The sequence below is a fragment of the Ictidomys tridecemlineatus genome, chromosome 6 (assembly GCF_052094955.1).
Source record: "Ictidomys tridecemlineatus isolate mIctTri1 chromosome 6, mIctTri1.hap1, whole genome shotgun sequence".
NCBI lineage: Eukaryota > Metazoa > Chordata > Mammalia > Rodentia > Sciuridae > Ictidomys > Ictidomys tridecemlineatus.
Genome location: NC_135482.1, coordinates 137,874,313 through 137,897,469, shown reverse-complemented (window position 1 = coordinate 137,897,469; position 23,157 = coordinate 137,874,313). Strand labels below are relative to the sequence as shown.

At 35.1% G+C, this 23,157-nt stretch overlaps 2 long non-coding RNA genes across 8 annotated transcripts in view; one reads left to right on the top strand and one right to left on the bottom strand.

Annotated features, from left to right (window-relative positions):
* Window positions 1-23,157, top strand: part of LOC144365040 (uncharacterized) — a 268,642-nt gene that overhangs the window by 80,184 nt on the left and 165,301 nt on the right. The gene's annotated exons all lie outside the window — the stretch shown is intronic.
* On the bottom strand, window positions 11,502-23,046 carry LOC144365041 (uncharacterized). 2 transcript variants are annotated; one of them, XR_013423327.1, is made up of 3 exons: window positions 22,486-23,046; window positions 20,401-20,484; window positions 11,502-11,791 (listed from the first exon to the last, which is right to left on the bottom strand). It is a non-coding gene; the product is annotated as an uncharacterized LOC144365041 (long non-coding RNA). The 2 variants fall into 2 exon arrangements; XR_013423326.1 differs by lacking the exon at window positions 11,502-11,791 and having other exon boundaries at window positions 20,154-20,484.

Genomic DNA, 23,157 nt, shown 5'->3' with positions numbered 1-23,157 from the left:
GTTAATCAAAGGAAGCCAAAGACAAAAGCAGATATCAAGTGAGTCATATTTTATGAGGTTCTAGATAGAAAAAGTCAGACTCAATTTATGATGCAAAATATCAGAATAATATTGATTCCTTTGGAGGGGCAGAGGCATGACCAGAAAAAGACCTAAGCAGCCTTCTGAGGTGTTGGATGTGCCTTTACCTGACAGGATTGTGGATTCTGTGCGCATATGCTTTTATCAAAACATGTCAGATAGTGCACTTAGGATCTCTAAATTTCACTCTGCATAAATAATAACTTGAAGTTACTTATTATTTCTCTTTCCAAAGAGAAATAATTTTTCAAAGTAAATTTTAAAACCAGATTGTCAAATGTCACAAGGATTATATGAGATTGGGACTGGGAAAGCACTCAATTAGTGGATCTATTTAGGAGAAAAGACATCCGTACTATATTATGTCACCCCTGGGATTATTTTTCTTGCCCTTATGGTTTTTCTTACATTAATTTCATTGAAGTTATCTCTGTGGGGAACTTCCACATTGTTGTTAGATTTCCATCTATCTTAGTTAGAGATTGGCTTATTTGCACGTGTGAATTGAGTTCCTTTATTTAATTTTTTACAATTATTGTTCAAAAAAGAAAATAATAGTTTTCTTGATGTGGCCGCCTCATTGAATTAGATTATCAATTCTAATAGTTTTCAGCTCATTCTGTAGATTTCCTTCAGTTCAAATATCTGCCAACAATGGCAATCTTTTCCTAATATTACATGTTACTGTTATTTATTTTTATATTATACAAATAGACTGATTACACTATTTGTACATAGTTAAGCAGCAGTGTTACAAGATGCCACCCCTGTCTTGTTTAGGAGAATAACTTTATTATTTCACCATTGTGACATTTGCTCTGAGTATTTAACACAAGAACATATATTAGGTTAGGAGATTTTTTTTTTGTAATTTTTAGAAAGACTGTCTTTGGTTTTAATATTAGTTTGATAAACTAATAAATTTTAATAAACTCTAACTATAATCAGAATTCTCATGTTTATTATCTTCCTTAATGTACTAACATGATCATCTACATTGATGAATACTCTATTGATGCATTTTTTAATTATAGAAATAATCTCTACTTTTTGACAATATATTATTCTTTTAAAATGTGGTAGCTTCCTTTTGTTAATATTTTACTTAGAAATTTTCCGTTGATTTTTATAGTTTTGAATCCTGTTTGATTTCCATTTTTCCTCTCAACTGTATTTGGCTTTGATATCAGTGCTATCAATTGACTATGGGAAACTGCCAAGTCCTCTTTTTGAAAGAGTTGAAATATTTGAAAAAGATATGGCACAACATGCTCATAGAATTATCTGGGCATCATACCTTTGTTAGCAGTTAGCCTCTGTTCAATTTCCCTGGTGATTATTAGCCTCTACTTAAAAAAAATTTTTTTAAACTCCTTTTCATCTTATAGTAGGAAATCCTTCATTTCATCTAGATTTTCAAATCTATCCGAATGTAGTTGAAAGCATATGATTATATGCTTTTCTCATCTGTAATCTTATCACTGTTGTTTTCCACTATTTTTCCAGAAAGTTTTGCCAATGTTTAGTCTAATTTGTCTTTCAGAAAAACTATTTGGCTTTATTTTTTTTCTTATCTTGATAAATCTGCTTTTACCTATATTGCTTGTTTCTTTCTACTTTTTTGTTTTGTTTTTACTTTTCTTATTTATTGAACTGAAAATATAGGTAATAAATTATCAACCTATTTTAATCTAGGAAATGCACTATAAGATTTTGAATTTCCCCTTGAGCATTCCTTTGGCTGCATTTCATGGATTTTAATAAGGGCCATTCTTTTTTATATAATTGATATTTCATTTCTCCATCTCAAGAGGTTCTTAGAAGACTATTTTTAAGTTCTCAAGTGATTAGATAAAGGAGTCTTATTTCATTATTACCATATATTTACATTAGTAAATATTAGTACATTTCATATTTACTAATATTTCATGGTGGTCACAAAATATGAATTTCATGATTTGTAACCACAAGATTTATATTGTCTTTGTGGCATAGTATTTGTGAAGGGTTTTTATGACTGTCTTATATTTGAAAAGATTTACATGAACCATTCCTGAGAAATATACTTCCATATGTAATTCAATTTATTATTGAATTATTCAAATTCTTTATGTTTTGCATAATTTTATTTTTCATTTTCTGGATCTAAAAGATATGTACTAAAATCTCCCACAATGAACTTTAATTTGATAAATCCTCCATAAATTTCAAGCATTTTTTTTCCTTTTTCTATTTCAAAGCTATGTTATAAAGATATTAAATGTGTATGGCTATTCATACATTCTTGGTAGATTTTTAATTTATCAATACAAAATATGATTTTCATTTGAATTTTTCTGGCATTCTACTTTTGTACCTACTTTCATCATTTTATATTTGTCTGATACATCTTCATACATTCCTTTCAAATATTCTGCTACATATTTTAGAGGTACCTTTTATAAATATCACACATTTGGGGGATTTTTAGTTTTTTTAGTGTTTTAGTTTTTTTGCCTTTTCACATTTATCATGTGAACTCTTTGATTCCCTATATTTTATTCTTCAGAAATGTGTTTCTTTTCCACTTCATATTCTCACTGGAAATGGATTTTTCAGTGTTGTTCCATGAATATTTTTCAGCAAACACAAACAAAATTTATTTGAAATCCCTTTGATTTTTTTCCATACAATGGTTTGGATTAGCCTTTAAAGCTACTGGATGAAACAGACTCTGTATAGCAAATATGGGCAGATGCATATATCCAAGGCCATCACTACTCATAAATCAAATTTATACAATAAAATCTGGTAGTACCAAGGATTCACATAATTATACTCTAAGATTAGAGAGTTCTTTTTTATCTAGTACATGGAGTCTCCCCTCAAACTCTGTGATCAGGCAATATGAATGACTTTCAGCTTTTGATTTTTTTCTTAATCTATGCTTTCTTTGTATTGGTTTATTTTTTCAAATACATGACAGCAGAATGTATTATAAATATTATTACACATATAGAGCAAAATTTTTCATACCTTTGTGTACAGTATGTTCATGATAATTCATGTCTTTATACATATACTTGTTGGGTTTTTTGCATTACAATTCTTATTACACATATATACCACAATTTTTCATCTCTGTTTGTATATAAGTAGGTTAACACCCAATTCATGTCTTCATACATGTACTTTGGATAATGATGTCCATCACATTTCACCATCCTTTTCCTCCCTCTTCTCTTCCTTATCTAGAATTCATCTATTCGTCTCATGTTTCCCCTCTCTACTCCATTATGAGTCAGCCTCCTTATATGAGAGAAAACATTCAGCATTTGTTTTTTGGGGATTGGCTAACTTCATTTAGCATTTCTCCAACACCATCCATTTACCTGCAAATGTCATGGTTTTATTCTCTTTTATTGCTGAGTAATATTCCATTGTGTATATATGCCACATTTTTTTTATCTATTCATCCACTGAAGGGCATCTAGGTTGGCTCCACAGTTTATCTATTGTGAATTGTGCTGCTATAAACATTGATGTGGCTGTGTCCCTGTAGTATGCTGCTTTTAAGTCTTTGAGTATAGTCCAAGGAGATGGATAGCTGGGTCAAATGGTGGTTCCATTCCCAGATTTCCAAGGAATCTCCATAATGTTTTCCATATTGGCTGCACCAATTTGCAGTCCCATCAGCAATGTATGAGTCTGCCTTTTTCTCCACATCCTCACCAACACTTATTGTTGTCTGATTCATAATAGCTGTCACTCTGACTGGAGTGAGATGATATCATAGAGTAGTTTTGATTTGCATTTCTCTGATTGCTACAGATGATGAGCATTTTTAAAAAATATTTGTTGATTGATTGTATATCCTCTTCTGAGAAGTGTCTGTTCAGGTCCTTGGCCCATTTGTTGATTGGGTTATTTGTTTTTTAGGTGCTTAGTTTTTTGTGTTCTTTATATACCCTAGAGATTAGTGCCCTGTCCGATGAGTGAGGGGTAAAGATTGGCTTCCAGGATGTAGCCTCTCTGTTCACCTCATAGATTGTTTCTTTTGCTGAGAAAAACTTTTTAGTTTGATTCCATCCCATTTATTGATTCTTGGTTTTAATTCTTGCACTATAGGAGTCTTGTTAAGGAAGTTGGTGCCTAATTCCACATGATGAAGATTAGGGCCTACTTTTTCTTCTATTAGACGCAGAGTTTCTGGTTTAATTCCTAGGTCCTTGATCCATTTTGAGTTCAGTTTTGTGCATGGTGAGAGATATGGGTTTAGTTTCATTTTGTTACATATGCATTTCCAGTTTTCCCAGCACCATTTGTTGAAAATGCTATCTATTCTCCAGTGCATATTTTTGGCACCTTTGTCTAATATAAGATATTTGTAATTTTGTGGGTTAGTTTCTGTGTCCTCTATTCTGTTCCATTGGTCTACCAGTCTGTTTTGGTGACAATACCATGCTATTTTATTACTATTAGTCTGTAGTATAGTTTAAGTTCTGGTATAATGATGCCACCTACTTTACTCTTCTTGCTAAGGATTGCTTTAGCTATTCTGGGTCTATTATTTTTCCAAATGAATTTCGTGACTGCTTTTTCTATTTCTATGAGGAATGCCATTGGGATTTTGATAAGAGTTGCATTAATCTGTATAGTGCTTTTGGTAGTATGGTCATTTTGATAATATTAATTCTGCCTATCCAAGAGCAAGGTAGATCTTTCCTTCTTCTAAGGTCTTTTTTGATTTCTCTCTTTATGGTTTTGTAGTTTTCATTGTATAGCTCTTTTACTTCTTTCATTCAGTCGATTCCCAAGTATTTTTTTTTTTAGGTTATATAAATGGGGTAATTTTCCTCATTTCCTTCTCAGAGGCTTTGTCACTGATACACAGAAATGCCTTTGATTTATAGGTGTTGATTTTATAACCTGCTACTTTGATGAATTCATTTACTAGTTCTAGAAGTTTTCTGGTGGAGTTTTTTGGGTCTTCTAGGTATAAAATCATATCATCAGCAAATAGAGCTAATTTAAGTTCTTCTTTTCTTATACATATCCCTTTGATTTCTTTGATCTGTCCAATTACTCTGGCCAGTGTTTCAAGAACTATGTTGAATATAAGTGGTGAAAAAGGGCATCCCTGTCTTGTTCCAGTTTTTAGAGGGAATGCCTTCAATTTTTCTCCATTTAGAATGATGTTGGCCTGAGGCTTAGCATAGATAGCCTTTACGATGTGCTGTTATCCCTAGTTTTTCTAGTGTTTTGAACATAAAGGGGTGTTGTATTTTGTCAAATGCTTTTTCTGCATCTATTTAGATGATCATATAATTCTTATTTGTAAGTCTATTGATGTGATAAATTACATTTATTGATTTCTATATGTTGAACCAGCCTTGCATCCCTGGGATGAATCCCTCTTGATCATGGTGTACAATTTTTTTGATATGTTTTGTATTCAATTTGCCAGAATTTTATTGAGAATTTTTACATCTATGTTCATTAGATATATTGGTCTGAAGTTTTTTTTCTTTGTTGTATTTTTGCCTGGTTTTAGGATCAGCGTAATATTGGCCTCATAGAATGAGTTTGGAATTACTGCCTCTTTTTCTATCTCCTGAAATAAATTGAAGAATATTGGTATTAGTTCTTTTTTAAAGGTCTTGTAGAACTCGGCTGTGTATCCATCCAGTCCTGGACTTTTCTTGGTTGGTAAGCTTTTGATGGCTTCTTCTATTTCCTCACTTGATATTGGCCTGTTTAAATTGTGTATATCTTCCTGACTCAATCTGGGCAAATCATATGACTTAAGAAATTTGTCGATGCCTTTAATGTCTTCTATTTTATCGGAGTATAAAATTTCAAAATAATTTCTAATTATCCTCTGTATTTCTGTACTGTCTGTTGTGATATTACCTTTTTCATTGTGTATGCTGTTAATTTGAGTTTTATCTCTCCTCTTTGTTAGCATAGCTAAGAGTCTATCAATTTTATTTATTTTTTTCAAAGAACCAACTTTTTGTTTTGTCAATTATTTTAATTGTTTCTTTTGTTTCGATTTCATTGATTTCAGCTTTAATTTTAATTATTTCTTGCCTTCTACTGCTTTTGCTGCTGGTTTGTTCTTCTTTTTCTAGGGCTTTGAGATGTAGTGTGAGGTTATTTATTTGTTGACTTTTTATTCTTTTTAGGAATGAACTCCATGCAATGAATTTTCCTCTTAGTACTGCTTTCATAGTGTCCCAGAGATTTCGATATGTTGTGTCTATGTTCTCATTTACCTCTAAGAATTTTTAGTCTCCTCCTTGATGTCTTCTGTGACCCATTGTTCATTCAGTAGCATAGTAGTTTAGTCTTCAGGTGATGGAGAAATTTTTATTTTTTTATTTTGTCATTGATTTCCAATTTCATTCCATTATGATCTGATAAAATGCATGGTAGTATCTCTACTCTTTTTTATTTGCTAAGAGTTTTTTGTGGCATAGTATATGGTTTATTTTAGAGATGGATGCATGTATTGCTGAGAAGAAAGTGTATCTGCCTGATGCAGGCTGAAATATTCTATATATGTCAGTTCAGTCTAAGTTATTCTTTATGTTATTGAGTTCTATAGTTTTTTTATTCAACTTTTGTTTGGAAGATCTGTCCAGTGATGAGAGAGGTGTGTTAAAGTCACCCAAGATTTTTGTGTTGTGGTCAATTTGACTCTTAAACTTGAGAAGAGTTTGTTTGATGAACATAGCTACACCATTGTTTGGGGCATATATATTTATGATTGTTATGTCTTATTGGTGTATGGTTCCCTTGAGCAGTATGTAATGTCCATCTTTATCCCTTTTGATTAACCTTGGCTTGAAGTCTACTTTTTTGATATGAGTATGGAAATCCTTGCTTGCTTCTGCAGTCCATCTGAGTGGTATGAGTTTTCCCAACCCTTCACCTTCAGTCTGTGTATGTCTTTTCCTATCAGATGAGTCTCCTGGAGGCAACATATTATTGGTTCCTTTTTTAAATCCAATCTGGCAGCCTATGTCTTTTGATTGGTGAATATAAGCCACTAACATTTAGGGTTACTCTTGAGATATGGTTTGTATTTCCAGCCATATTTGTTTATTTTTGTTATTTTACTTGAATTGGTTTTCCTCTTTGATTAGTTTTCCCTTTAGTGTACTACCTCTCTCTGCTAGTTTCATTGCTCTTTTTCATTTCCTCTTCATGAAATATTTTTCCAAGGATGTTCTGTAGTGCTGGTTTTCTAGCTATAAATTCTTTAACTTTTGTTTATCATGGAAGGTTTTTATTTTATCTTCAAATCTAAAGCTTAATTTTGCTAAATAGAAGATCCTTGGTTGGCACCCATTATCTTTGAGAGCTTGATATATGTTGTTCCAGGATCTTCTAGGTTTCAAGATCTGTGTTGAAAAATCTGCCATTGTCCAAATTGGTTTTCCCTTATGTATAATCTGATTCCTTTCTCTTGTGGCTTTTAAAATTCTCTCCTTATTCTATATATTGGGCATTTTCATTATAATGTGCCTTGGTGTGAGTCTGTTGTGATTTTGTACATTTGACATCCTATAGGCTTCATGAATTTGGATTTCATTCTTCATGTTTGGAAAATTTCATGATATTATTTCATTGAATAGATTGTTCATTCCTTTGGTTTGGACCTCTATGCCAATAACTCTTAAACTTTGTCTTTTTATGTTATATTTCTTGGGATTTCTGCTCATGGTTTCTTATCATTTTCGCTATATGGTCTATGTTCTTTTCAAGATGATTTATTTGATTTTCATTGTCTGATGTCCTATCTTCTAAGTGGTTTACTCTGCTGTGTTGCTTTCACTTAAGTTTTTAATTTGGTTTATTATTTGTTCATTTCAAGGATTTCTGTTTGGTTGTTTTGTGTAACCTATCTCCCTGTTGAGATGATCTTTTGCATCTTTGATTTGTTTATATATCTCATTGTCAAAGTGATCTTTCACTTCCTGTATTTGTTCTATTATGTCTTCTTTGAAATACCAAAACATTTTAACCATGTGTACCCTAAAATCTTTCTCTGTCTTTTTTCTGCTGTAGCTTCCAATTCTTCTAATGATGTGTTTTCTTGATTTGTTTGTGGTACTTTCTTTCCTTGTCTTTTCATGTTGCTCATGTGTCTTCCTTTCCAACTCTGTGGATCTGGTGTGTTATTTTTTTACTTTATAGATTTGTAGTGCTCTTGTAGGGTTCCAAGATCTCTCCTTTGTGGAAAAGAACAATATTAACAGATCCCAATATCAATAATACATCACCTATGAACAAATTGTTGTTATTAAGACATTTACTGTTTAGTCTCAATGTCCAGAAATGTTGGATTCAATTATTATTTAAAATATAATCAGTAGTTTTATAAAATGGTTTACAGTTTCTGGTGGTGGAGAATGAACTGGGGGTCAGGCATAGGACAATATGTTGAGGGGAGAAAATGTGAGGATATATAGTTAATAAATGTTAGGCAACATGAAGGAGAAATCTAGTGGACAGAGTAAGTAGCAGAAAAATATATTGGAGGTAATTTGGGGTAGACAATTATGTGGGAAGACAGTAGAGTACATAAAACAAACATAGACACACATATGTTTTTAGAAAAACACTGGATGTTAAAATAGTATAATTTGAAGGGTGAAGGAAGAAGAAAGAGAAAAATGGAAAGAAAGAAGAAAAAAGAGAAAAAAGGGGCTTATGAAATTCCTCTATATTATATTATTCAGGTGACTCAGTCCTCAAAGTCCTATTTCATGCAAAGTTCTTGGTTTCACATATGTTGGGGATGTGAGGGCCAGGGGATAGAAGGGTAGAAGTAAAAGAAGAAGAGAAAAAATAATAATAATACTCTTAGAGATCCGTTTCTTTCTCTTCTCATCCAGTAGGTGGGGTTGTCTCATCTAGTAGGTGTCTCTGCCCTCTGGATGGTGTAGGTAACCAGGGTGTGAAGACTGGGCCTGGTGTGGAGCGTCTGGAAGCAGGGAGTGCCGCCCACCAGTCCCAGCAGGGAAACAGCACCTTACAGGTCTTTTTTTGTGACCACTCCTCTGACTTGAGGCCCCGGTATCATCTCCCTTGCTTGCCTGGAGATTTATCAAATCCTGATCTCTCTGCTATGTTCCAGATTTTAGTCCCTTCTCCTCTCTTATTTATGAGGTCCCAACTGTGGAACCTCTCACCCCCCAAGTAGGCGGCGCCCTGTTTACACTTCACTCCTGTCCAACTGAGAGCTGTTCTTATGTTGGGTGGCCACTGTGCTGAGTTAATGCCCTTGGGGAGACGGGAGGAATTGGAAATCAGATAACTGCTCAAATGGCAATCTGATCTGATAGCCATGCCCACCACAAAATAGCCAGGAAGGTTTTCCAAGATGAAGTTGGTCTGCTTTCAGCGCCAGGATGTCTGATGATGTGGAGGGAGCTGGGAGATGGCCTTGTGCCATGGGTAGGTAGCAGCTGAGTAACCTGCAAGGGAGCAGCGCGCAGTCTGGAGTTCTGCAGAGGTGCTGATAGGTGTTTCTGCTAAGCCGCTTGAGAGCCATGTGGGCTTTGGGAACAGAGTCCGGAGACAACTTGATCCCACAGGCTCTGATTTCTGCAAGAGTGGTGGCAGTGCTGGTGATTTCTGTGAAAATCCACTGGCCCCTGGAGATCTAATATGGGAACTGCCCCCACCTAACATGGTGAGAATGTTGAGCCAAGATGGTGGCGGTCTGCTTTCAGCACCAGGGTGTCCAGTGAGGTGAGGGGAGCAGGGCGATGGCATTGTGCTGTGGGTAGGTAGCAGCTGAGTGACCTGCATGGGAGCAGAGTGAAGTCTTGCAATCTGCAGATTTGTTGGTAGGTGATTCTGCTAAGGTGCTCCCTGAGTCTTATGTGAACCAGAACTTTGGGCTTTGGGTCCTGCTTGACCACTGAGGCCCAGAGCCCTGCACAGTGCTGGTGATTTCTGCAGAGAGCAGCTGTATAGGGGCCCTCTAACACTCTCAGAGATGCAGTATTCTGACTAGGTAAGATCTGGATCACAGAGCAATACAGAATGCTGCCTCCCTCTGGTCCGCCATCTTGAACTCCTCCCTGTTCCATGACTTTTAAAAGTAATCTGTAGGTTTTTGCATTTCAGGGATTTTTGTTTGTTTTACTTTTTGGTGTTTTCTTTGGCTTTTTTTGTTTGTTTGTTTGTTTGTTTAGAGAGACAATTTTCTATGGACCATGCATTTACAACCATTTTATAAACAAGCTCTTTGTCCAAGCTACCTTTTCCCAGATATTTGTACAGTGAACAGCCTCAGAAGATATTACATCCCTTCATAACAAAGAAAAGATTTGATTGCTACCTTAGAAGGTAGAGATAGTGTTTCTCTTCTGAGCAAATGGTAGACATATTTATTTCCATTTGAAAAAATTTGGGTCCCCTGTATTCATGACTCTTCTTCTGTAATGCATCCATTGCATGTTCCTCCATGATGTGTCATTTCATCCTCTTCACATCACCCTGCAGTAATTAAAGTTCAAGTAACCAAAGTAAATATGCAGATATTTATTCTACCTGCTGTGGGTAATAATATTCTTTGTCTCTGACAAGTTTTCATGAAACTAGAATGGGTAATTGATTTGCTTACTAGTCAGGTAATATCTCAGACCCTTCACAGTTCTTGTTATCTTGTTCATTCAATTTTCAATCCCCTATTTTAATGTTCCTCAACATGAGGTCTATGGATCATTGAGCATTTTTGTGACTAAATGAAAACATTTGGGTGTGTTCTCCTGCCTATTGGTACAACCACATTTCTAAGCTGGCCTCAAATGGAGCAAATGGCAACAGGAGTATGTGTAAATTTGGAAGTGTGAATTGTCAGGAATGGAAAAATTAAAAATCCTTAGAACTATGGTAGGCAAGGTAGGTGAAAAAATTATATATAAAAAGTTGTGTAAATAACCAAAGCACCAAAAAAAAAAAAAGATTATGACACAGTAACAACCTTTGAGACTGAACACCTTAGGCCCTTAACACTCTTCCAACCCCAAGATAACCAGTTATCAGAGAACTCTGGAAAAGGGCAAGACTCTAAGCCCATTCCCAGTTTGTGTTCTAATCTTAAGCTTGGGCATAATGATGGATTTGAAAACTGTAAGTACTACCATTTTTTGTCCTGACAATAGCCATCACTGTTGCATCGATGGGCTGGATTTCATTATCCATTTGAGAAAATGGTGGACTCTGGGCAGTATGCAAAAACTCCCCCAAATTTTGAAGTTACCTTTTCTCCAGGAAGGTTCAGAAAAATCCTCTCTCCTTTCAGCCTTGCCACAGTCAGGGTGAATACAGGAATGAAGATGTAGGATGGTGATTGATCCAAACTCAAGGAAGACAGCAGAAGACACTTGTGATGTAGACTTTATTAATGCTATGCCAAGTCTCCCTATAGTGCTCAAAATTACCAGTATTTGCATTCATGTATCTATAAAGTATTTTTTTAAGCTTCGATTTATTTGAGGAAAGAAAGGAGACATTTGTAAAAGAGAGTGTGTAACCATGACCAGAAATGAGCGGAAAAACAATCGTAAAGAAATTAATCACAAATCATAGGTGCAAATTTCCTCATTTTTTTTCTAGTCGTGTTTAATTGTTTGGGTTTGATTTGCAGAACAGGATTTTCTCTGCTTCAAATGGAGTTACTTTCCATATTTTTCTCATTTGATATGATCTGGGGAAAAAACACAGATATCCCTTAAGAGAGACAAACAATTCACGTCATGAAAATGGGCTGCATAAAACTGTAATAAATACATATTCAAGGGCATAAATATGTAGTAACACATTGCAGCTAAAAATCAAATATGTGGTAGAATTTCCCTAGAGATAGAAACAGGCTGCATCAAAAGCAATTTATCCTTTCCCGAAAGGCCCCAAATATCCCACATTCTCAGTTCACACATCCTGCCTTCTGGACCTCTTTTGACATTTTGAATTGGTAATATTTTCATGTGTTCTTGTTTTCAAACCACGGTGTCACTCCTAGGCAGGTGGGGCACACATTCATATCTCTTAGAGTAACAGCTATTGCCTCACTTTCTCTAAATGCCCAAGACGGTGATTTACATCTTTCTTCTCAGGATGTGCAGAATAGATTTTCATCTCCCTCTCCAAATGAAGTTTTATCTTTCTGTCCACAATGACAATTGGAGGAAAGCTAAGATCACTTTGCTTTTCATGTTTTCCTCAAACATAAATCTTGTCAATACCTTTTAAAATACAACTCCCAAAACAAAGCAATTCTTCCGCCATCACTCCATGTTACAAACCCTACCATCTTTCAATCGGACACCAACTTCTAAGAAATTGTATCTTTGGTGAGCGGGCAGAAGGTGAAGCACAACAAGGACCCAGATCTTGATACCAATAAGGCAGAGGACTTTGGCCCCAGCCCAGAGGATCTTGTTGAAATTAATCCTTCAGTTGCTTCTGCATCGTTTCCAATGATACTGATACTCTTCCTCTGATACTCCAGCTCCCTAGACTCCAGATAACTGTAATAGTTAAGTTGTCTGCCTTTCCTGCCCAGCAGTAAGGTCCAAAGGAATGCCTGGTTCACCAGCTCCCTGGCTCTTGACGGGTTGTTCTAAAGATGGAATACGGTAATTTATGTAAGACCCTCAACACAATACCATATAGGAGTTAGCTACCATCATCACCATTATTACTACCATTTTCTATTATTATGCCCAAGCTGTCTTGGGTTAGTATAGTTTTTGAGAGATTTTTTTTAAGTTCTTCTTTCATTTTATTACATTCTAACCTTTAAAAAGTTGACCATTTTTCTTTTCTTCCCAGTTTCCAGGGGTGTGAGAGGAATTCTTTTAAAAGATATATCAGTGTCCTATTGCATAATGTGCAACATGTGACCCCATAATTTCTTTTTCTCAGTATCTCATCATTCCATAAGCAACCAGCCATAACTCCTTCACATGAGAAATATTCATCAATGTATTCAAGCCATGACAGATGGATGGATGCTGCAAACAGCTTTAATTTAATCTTAAATGTTTTCCCAAAGAAATGAAGCAGAGAAAAAAGTAGTAAAAGTAATCAGTAAGTGGAATAATTGTGCCTAAAACCTTTCTGTTGCTTAAGTAACAAAGAAACCTAATCCTATAATTTATAGGACAAGTAATTCATAAACTGATAAAAAAAAATGTTATCTGAAAGCAGAAAAAAAATGTCTCTTAATGATAGAATGCATCACACTCCACATTTATTTTGAGGCCATAGACTGATCTGAAGTATAGTCTGCTTAGGGAAGACTAAGTACTATTATTTAGGATGCAATCGCACAGTTGTGGTAGGCGGGTGTCCATTTTGAACTCTGGCTGACAGCGTGATTATTGAATTCTAATTCCATTAGTCCTCTACTACGGTCTTCATTGTTTACTAGCTAATCTTGGACAAGGTACTTAACCTTTCTGTGCCTAAGTTTCCACATCTGTACTACAAATATAATGATAAAATTTACCCCAGGAGACTGATTTGAGAATAAAATGGAATATTGCATGTGAAATCAGTCTCTGTCCCACTGTAAATAATAAATATTATTTATTAATATAAGAGGGCTCCTTTTTTAGTTTTATGGAAAGTAATTAGATATCTTACAACATGAATTTACTAGATCTCAAAATTTTCTTAAATCTAAAACTATGGCTAGGCTGTATCAGCACAGAACTAAAAATAAATAAATAAATATTAAAAAAAAAAAAGAAAGAAAAGCTTTGATCACAGATCTTTAGGCCCAGATCTTCCTTTGTTTTTTTTGTTTTTTTTTTTTTTTTGGTGTTTTTTTTCCCCCCTAATAGAACCTGAGGTTCAGAGTCAAGTGAATCATTCTCATACCAAGGACCACCAAGACCTTATAAATGACCCTGTCTTGTCTCATTTGATTTTTTTATTTCCCATTTCCTCCTTCCTCCTTTCCCTGGCTACCTAATACGAAGACAGGTGCGTCCTCTGCTTATCTCTGTGTAGTTTTGAAAAGGTATATTGAAATACATATGCAGGTTTGAAAAGTTGTTTATGAAGGCAGAGCTCCTCATATACACAAATGATACTGTACCATAGATCTGAGGTGGTTATGATTTCACTCACACTATGTTTATAAAATCTATTTACATTTCTGGGTCTACATCTAGGTTGTTGCCTCTGGCTGCTACATAGTGTTCCACACATCCACAACATTTTACACATTTACTCACCCAGAGATTGTCACCTGAGTAGCATTCAATGATCTGTTTCTACCCGTTCAGCTGAAATAAATATACCTATTCTTGTTCTCTTATGGAGCTATAAAGGAGTGCTTTCTGGAAATGGAATTCCTGGGAAAGGAGAGACCATAACTAATTTTACTAATATAGCTAGATGGCTTCCTAGAATGATTATACTATTAACTGACATTCATACCAACCCAACTGTTATTCTAAAACTACTATTCTAAACATTTCTCACTGTGGCCCCTCATCCAACTGTCAGGAGGTTTTAAATTGTCGTTTTATCCCACATTTTCTTAATAGCTGGTGTTTACTTTCTATTTATATCTTTATCTGGCATCTTGATGAAGTCCTTATTCATGACATTGACCTATTTTTAATAACATCTCCTCTCCATCTCTTGTGAATGTATAGATTGTGTTTATATATCTGAAATAACTAGTGTTAGATTTCTCAAGTATTTTCCCGAGCCCCTTATCCATGCATTGACCATATTTATGTTTTTATTCATTGAGCAGACTTTATTTTTATGTAGCCAAGCCATGCATTATTCTTCTTTATGGGTCATAATTTTGAATTATTGTTTAAGAAGTACTCTGTCCGATTCCAACCAAAGTCACAAAAACATTCTTTGATATTTTCTTCCATTAACTTTTCAAGCCACATTTAAAGTAGAAAGGGTGGGTTCTAGTCAATAATAGTATTGCAATAGGAAGAGAATCCAGCATAAGCCAAACTCAACTTCACCAAAGCAGAAAAGAGTTTTTCAGACTGTGATAAGCTAAGGCAACGGGATAGAAGGATACAAAGAGTGTAGTGCATGTGACTTGGATTTGGAACTGGCACTTATCTGGAAGAGATACAAATTTCTCCATCTTTGTGACAGAGGCATTGGTTCAACAAAGCAAAGCACCTATGGAAATTAGGTACTTACCCTCCCACAGGGCCCAGGAAAGAAAGAGCAAGAGTTTTCTCCATAAATCTTGGTATTTTAAGGAGAAATGTCTCTCAAGTCCACAAGGAAATACTTTGGGGGTAGCAATATTTCATCTCATAGAAGTACAAAAAGAATTTATAGTTGAAAGACCTCTTAAGTAACTGCTTTCAAAGGCAATTCAGGGGCTGACTGTAATGGTTAAGATTCTTCCCTTCTCTTTTTACCTTCCCAATCATGGGGTGAATGGGCTTCCTCTGCTATGTACTTCCTCCATGATTTACTATTGTCTCACTACAGGCCCAAAAAGCAACAGGGCCAACCAACTTTGGACTGAAATCTCCAAAATTGTGAACCAAAATAGACCTTTCCTTATTTTAAGTTGGTTATCTCAGGTGTTCTGTTATAGTAACAGAAAGATAGCTAATATAGCCTTTTTTTAAATGTAAGCTTTCAACTGATTAGATAATGGCCATCCACATCAGGGAGGGTGATCTACTTAACCTATGAATTCAAATGTTAATCTGATCCTAAAACACACTCACTCAGCACAATGTCTGACCAAATATTTGGGCACGCTGTGGCCTAATAAAGTCGGCCCATAAAATTAACCATCATCAACTATCTGCTTATCACCAAATTTATACAAGATCAAACAGTACATTTTCCTCTGGCATGGAGCTTTCTCAGGTAAGCATTTTAAGGAGGTCTGGGGTCATCCTAGGGACACAGTCTTATGCAGCTAGAAACCAAGATGGAATTTTGTGGTCTTTTAGTAGAGTTTAGATGGAGTCATTATGTGTGAAGAGTTCTGCCATTCTCATGCAGAATTTACCTCTCAAAATAATCCAACCACAATGGGGTGTTTTGGTATATTTTAGAATGTAACTATATGCAATGGTTCCAATATGTACAATATTTAATCACCAAGGTTTAGTTAGGTAACACTCTTCCCCTCATAATGCTTTTCAAATTTCAATTGTTGTGGCATATTAACTCTGAGTAATTGCATGAAGTAAAAACTTCATACCCAGCTTTTCAGTCCATAAATCAACACATGAATGACAGGTAGGTAGGTCAGTGACCAATCATATCACTTCTTTCCAGGTCTGTCTGTAACTGGTCATTGCACATCTGTCACTCAGTTCTTGAACAGACGGCAAAGAAAGCAGTTTGTCATCCTCTTGTCTCCCAGTGGTGAGCCCATGTGACAATTTACAAAAATGGGTAATCAAAAGAATTAGGCAACAAAGATAAAAGTGCAACAAAAAAATAAAAACTGGTAATGCTGGAAGTGCAATTAAGATTGAGCATAAATAGAGTTACAGAGACTATAACTGCCCACAGGAATGTGGACATTGCCCCTATTTCAGAGATGAGATTTACTACTCATGATGTAAAATGGCTTTTACATCAGTTTGAAAGTATTATCAGCAAGTAGTGTTGCTGTTGACAAGTTTGTTGAAAATTTGATGCCTGTTCCATTAGAGTTGATTAGCTTTCTGGAAAATTTTAGGACTTTTCTATACTTTAATGTCATCATCATATTTTGGGGGGATGCTGGGGATTAAACCTAGGGACTTTCTAAACAAGGGCTTTGTTACTGAACCCACCTCCCAGCCCTTCACTATAATTTTTCTGTATGTGTCTGTCTTACTTTATATTTTATGAGCCCTTTAAATTTGAGGTCTAATATTTTATTCACTTCTATAAAAATCAATAATTCTTTACAGTTTCCTTCCATTCTGGAACAGATGTTTTTATATAGATTTTTACTTTTCATATTTCCTCTATATCTCATTCTTTATTTTCCACTTCTGCTAGTATCTTCTTGAGGAGTTCTTCAGTCTGATTTTCTATCTCACTAATTTGTTCTCTGTTTGTGCCATACCATGCTTTAATTTCTGTGTTTATTTCAACTAATATATTCACATGCCAGTATTTCCAATTGATTTGGCTCTATACTCGTTTCATATTTCTAATATATTTCATAATTTCCTTTATATTTTTGAAAGCATTCATTAAGCTAGTTTTAAATCCTGATTTCGTCTTTCTAATTTATTTTTATTGGTGCATTATAATCATATAAAATAGCTGGGTTCATTATGTGAGATATATATTCATATATATATATATACACATACACACACACACACATAACAAAATTAGTCAATCTCATTCTTTAGTACTTTCCTTTTCCCTTTATTTTTCCATCCCCCAAATCCACTTGCTCTACTCTACTGATATCCTTATTATTATTATTATTATTATTATTATTATTATTATTATTCTCTTAATTAGAATATTATAGTTATATATATGAATATAAGCAGGATTCATTATATTTGTACATGAACATAGCATAATTTGGTAAATTTCATTCCCCAGTACTTCCCATGGTCTCCCCTCCTCCCTCCCTCTCAATCTCCTTCTTTTATTCTATTGGACTCCCTTCTATTTTTGTAGATTCCTCATTTTTTATTCCTCTTCCCCCCACCCCCAGCTTCCTCAGATGAGAGAAAAAATATGACACTTTACTTTCTGAGTTTAACTTATTTCACTTACCACAATGTTCTGCAGTTTTATCCATTTATCAATAAATGACATGACTTCATTCTTCTTTATGATTGAGTAAAATTCCATTGTGTGTATATATACATCACATTTTCTTTATCCATCTGTTGACAGGTATCTAGGCTGGTTCCATAACTTGGCTATTGTGAATTGTAAGGCTATAAACATTGGTGTACGTGTACTGCTATAGTTTGCTAATAACTCTTTAGGATAAATACCGAGTGGGATAGCTAGTCATATGATGGGTCCATTCCTAGTTTTTTGAGAAAACTGAATACTGCTTTCCATAGTGATTGTATTAATATGCATTCCCACCAACAATGAATAAGTGTATCATTTTCCCTACATCCTCACCAGCATTTATTACTTGTATTCTTAATGCCTGCCATTCTAACTGAAGTGAGATAAAATCTCTGTGTAGTTTTGACTTGCATTTCTCTTGATTCTAAGAATTTTTAACATTTTCTTTCATATATTTATTGGCCATTTGTATTTCTTCCTTTGAAAAATGTCTGCTCAGTTCATTGTCCATTTATTGATTGGGTTTTATGTTGAGTTTTTTGAGTTCTTTATGTATTTGGATATTAATCTCTTTTCGAAGTAGTAGCTGGCAGATTTTCTCCCATTCTACAGGCTTTCTCCTCATGTTCTCAATTATTTCCTTAGCTGTGAAAGATTTATTTAATTTAATGTTATCTCACTTATTGATTCTTAATTTTATTTCTTGAGCTTTTAGAGTCTTAAGAAGGAAGTTGGTGCCTGAACCAATATGTTGGGATATTGACCCTGTTTTTTTTTTTTTTCTACCAGTTGCATTATTTCTAGTCTAATTCCTAGAATTTGGATTCACTTTGAGTTGAATTTTTTGCAGGATGAGAGATATGGGTCTAGTTTCATTCTTCTACATATGTAATTCCAGCCCAATGTCATGGGTTTTTCTTCAACAGAAGTTTTTCGCACCTTTGTCAAGGATCAGATGACTGTATCTACATGGATTTTTCTGTGTCTTCTATTCCATTTTATCCTTTTATTCTAATTCACCTGATTTCATTGTCCATTTACTGTCTTTTATCACTTGTGACCATCCACATGTCTGTTTTTCCATGCAAGAGTAGTCTAGGGATACCAGACATTTTAAACTTGGAAAAGTATCTGTGCCTTTCCTAGTGAGGAAAGATGGCAGGAATAACTGTCCTCCATTACCAGTAGGTGAATGCATCTTAGACCCTGGTAAACTTCCCTGCACCCACACTGATCCTTTCTAAGAGCTGACTTCCTGAATGCAGTATCTTGCCCACAGACAGATATTTGGAGAGCACTGGAGAAGAAAGATGCTCAGGGCCTGGATTATCCTCTGGGCCTATGCTGGTCAAGGCTCCTCCTTGTCCAGACTGCACACCACCCTGATGTTGGACCACACCAGCGCCTCTGACTGGCTCTAATGTGCTTCTGTTGTTTTCCACATTACATTAAGAACTCAGCACACAATGTTTAGCTCAGGACAATGTGGAACATATCCACCTGGTATCCTTGAATTCCCAGGATGCATCAGTGGTAAAGAGAAGAGAGACTTTTATTTTTTATTTTTTAAAAATCTTCATAATAAGTAAGATGGCCAATTTTCTATTTTTTTTTTCAAGATAATTTGAACCAGGCAATTTAGGAAAACTTTTCCTCAAAGGTAAGTGTAGAGTCAGAAAAAAGAAATCAGTCTGCCCCAGAATTATATTCAGAGCAAGTATAAGGCAGTTATAATATAAAGCAAATACTATTATGGGGAAAGATAAGTTTTCCTTTTGGTTCTCTGGCCATTCTTTTTAATTCTTATAGATGGCTTCTCCATATTTTCTTTCCTTTTTTTTTTTCCTGGCAGGGAGACATCTTTTGCTGCTAAAGATCCAACTCTGGGCCTTGAGTTTGCTAAGCACATGCTCAACCACTGAGCTACACCCCAGCTCTTCCCATCTTTAAATGTCAGGGTTCGCTCTTCTCACTCCATACTTTCTCGTGAAATAGATTCCTTCATTACTTACCTTTGCCTGCTTTTTGCAATCTTTTGACTTATGTGTTTCTTCATCCCACACAATTATCAAAATCTGAGTTCATAAAAGCAACGGTCTAGTTAAAATCTGCTGAAGATCTCAATAAGGACAAACTTGTGGGGTGTGTGACCTGTGCAACCCTTAGTTTAATGTTCTGTTATCTTCATCTTGAAATTTAAACCATGGTACTGAAAATGATACAGCCCGTCCTGGTCCTAAAGTGATATTAAACAAATATTCCTTTATCAACTTTCTTTCCAGAAGAGCTTCTCCAGTGTTTCCTGGTTAGTACAGGCAGCTTTTGATCCAGAAGCCCTTGCCAGACACCCAAGACTAATCCTTCGTGGCTCCTGCCTGTTCAACCACAGAAGATCAGTCATCAGGAAATCCGAATTTTAATTCCTAAACATCTCCAGACATCGAACATTTTCATCTTTTTCTATCACTTATATAAAATGATCCTCTTCTTTCTTGACTACCACGGTGACTCCGAGGGTCATCTTCTCACCTATGCTTCTGGTGTCTTCTTCCCCACCCATCTTTCCTGCAGGGGCCATCATCAGAGGTCCTCCAACACCAATAGGTTTACAATCTACAAGGAAGATAGAAGGAAAAAAATATCCATAAAAGGAGATTGTTTGAAATACATGCTAAATAGAAGATTAAATAATATGCTATAGTCCCCAAAAGAAAGACAACTCTAATTGTGATTTATGATGGAGAGCAGTCAAGTAATTTTAACATTACAATGCATTAATTTTAAAACAATTTTCAAGTATTCAGTTTATGGACTTTTTCTCTTTAAGAAAAAAAATTAACTCAGATTTCCTATGGGCGATGAATTTTGCAGAGACTGATATCAAGCGTTCAATGTGTCTCCTTCCTTAACTTTCTCCTGCGATTCATTCTTGCATTGTCATAGGATTTTGAATTTCAAAATATACATAATGCCACCCTCCTTCTTAAATACTCCACAGTAGCACTCTTTACAGTAGCAGGAATGGAATTTCACCAACTGATGCCAGTCTCCTTTCTGGCCTCATTTTCAGATTCTTGCCTGTCCCTCCAGCAACACTCTGCATTAACCATTGCACATGAATCAAGAATGTCTTGCTCACTCTCATGGGTCCATGCTCCATGGGCTTTTCGGCAACTCCTATGCCTTTTAGATTCATCCTCTTACACCCTGTGTTTTCTCTGTGCCTTTCTCTTGGGCATAGCCCACCCCAGGAAATAAATTACTCATTCAATTAAATTCTATAATGTGACAAACACATCTATATTATAGTGTTTGCTGTACTGCACATTATCCATTTTAAGATGCACCTTTTTATATTTTAACAACTCTAAAATCAAGATATGTCTTATAATAGCAAAATTGTTATTATTTCAGATAATTTAATTTAAAGCCACATAAAATAATGGTACACCTTACAATTGATAACATCTCAGATTAGATGAATTATGGCAATTCTTTATTATAAATCTTCCTTTCCTTCTAGACCATGAATGTCTTGTGTGTTATTCATGCAATCCATGTATTAGAGAATATATATGTATATATGTTCCATAAATGAAAATTATCTAACCAAGTAGGTAATACATGCACTAAAGAATGAAAGATAGAAGAAATATTGATAGGTAATAAAATTTTGACTGGTCAAATCTGAATAAAGTCTGTGATTGTAGCCATATCAGTTTTCTAGCTTTAGCTTTGTACTATACTTATTTAAGTTGTTACCATTGGGGAAATATAATTAAGGATACATTGGATCGCTCTACTATAGTTTGCAATTTTCTGAGTTTAAAATTATTTTAAACCAAAATGTTTTAAGATCAAATATATGTAATAAATAAATATAAACCATGCATACTATTATATATATACATATATATAATGTACATACAATTTAAAACTTTGTTAGCAATAAATCCACAGAAATTCATTTTATTTTATTATTTTTTATTTTTATGTTTTTGGTACCAGGGATTGAACGCAGGAGCACGTAGCCATTGAGCCACATCCCCAGCCGTTTTTCTTTTTTGTTTTTGAGAACAGGGTCTCACTGAGTTGCTTAGGACCTCACTAAGTTGCTGAGGCTGGCCTTGAACTTGTGATCCTCCTGTCTCAGGCTTCCAAACCACTGGGATTACAAGCATGTGCCTCCTTGCCTAGCCTAGCCCAGGAATCCATTTTAAAAAGACGATAGAGTTTTAACAGATATAGAACAATATAAACACTGTAGAATGAAATCAATGCTTAATAGCTATTACATTTTACTTGTTACTGTTGTTCCCTTGACCCACCTTTTCTATGTAACTGCCTAACAGAATACTTAGCATCATTGTTCAAGACTACCAGTATTACTAGAAGATATTCCTTGTATCTTGATTCTATGACTTTACTGTTTCTCTCAAAAATAAAAATATTTAACTTCACTTTTAATCAAGAAAGAAAGAAGAAAGAGAGAAAGAAAGAAAGAAAGAAAGAAAGAAAGAAAGAAAGAAAGAAAGAAAGAAAGAAAGAAAGAAAGAAGAAAGAACGAACAAATGAACAAATAAAAGAGAAAGAAAGAAAGAGGTTTTATTTTACCTCTGTAGTCAGGATGCACAGTCTGTAATAGTTAAAAACTTTCATCTCATTTAATGACCAAGTTTCACCCACTAATTGGGCTTACAAAAGCAGACAAAGAGGGCTGCTCCTTCTTTTGTTTCCTAGTTGTATTCAGATTCCTTTGCCCTCTTTTCCCTCCAAGATTCATATAGATTTCTAGGTTGGTGGAAGAGGCAGAGCAGGTAACAGGCATGATCCTTACTTGGATGGCAACATGTCAAATGGGCAGTAGCTTCCCCAGAGATTGCAGAGTTTTTAGAGCCAACACCCGCTGGACCTTAAAAATGGGCAAAATAACTCTCTTCCTCCTGGGCCCTTTGTAAGAGCTCCCTGTTCGCTCTCCTCGCAAGGCCAAGGACTTCTTCTGTATTACAAATGCAGTTTTCTTCCTACAACCAGTTTCTTTCTCTGTTCTGCTATATTAGGCTGATACTATAACCTCTTGCCTTTGAGTCCTCAGCTGGGCCAAAGAGGATGGTGGTGAAGGCTTATAAAATTGGTGGCCTGCACCTCTTTTCAAGTTCTGAACTGTCCAACTTTATCTGCCATTTGGGGCACGAGGGCCTTGGACAAAGTAGAAACACAAACATTCCTCTTTTTACAGACACTTCATTGATTTATTCTATTAAATTTAGGATATCAAGATTTCTT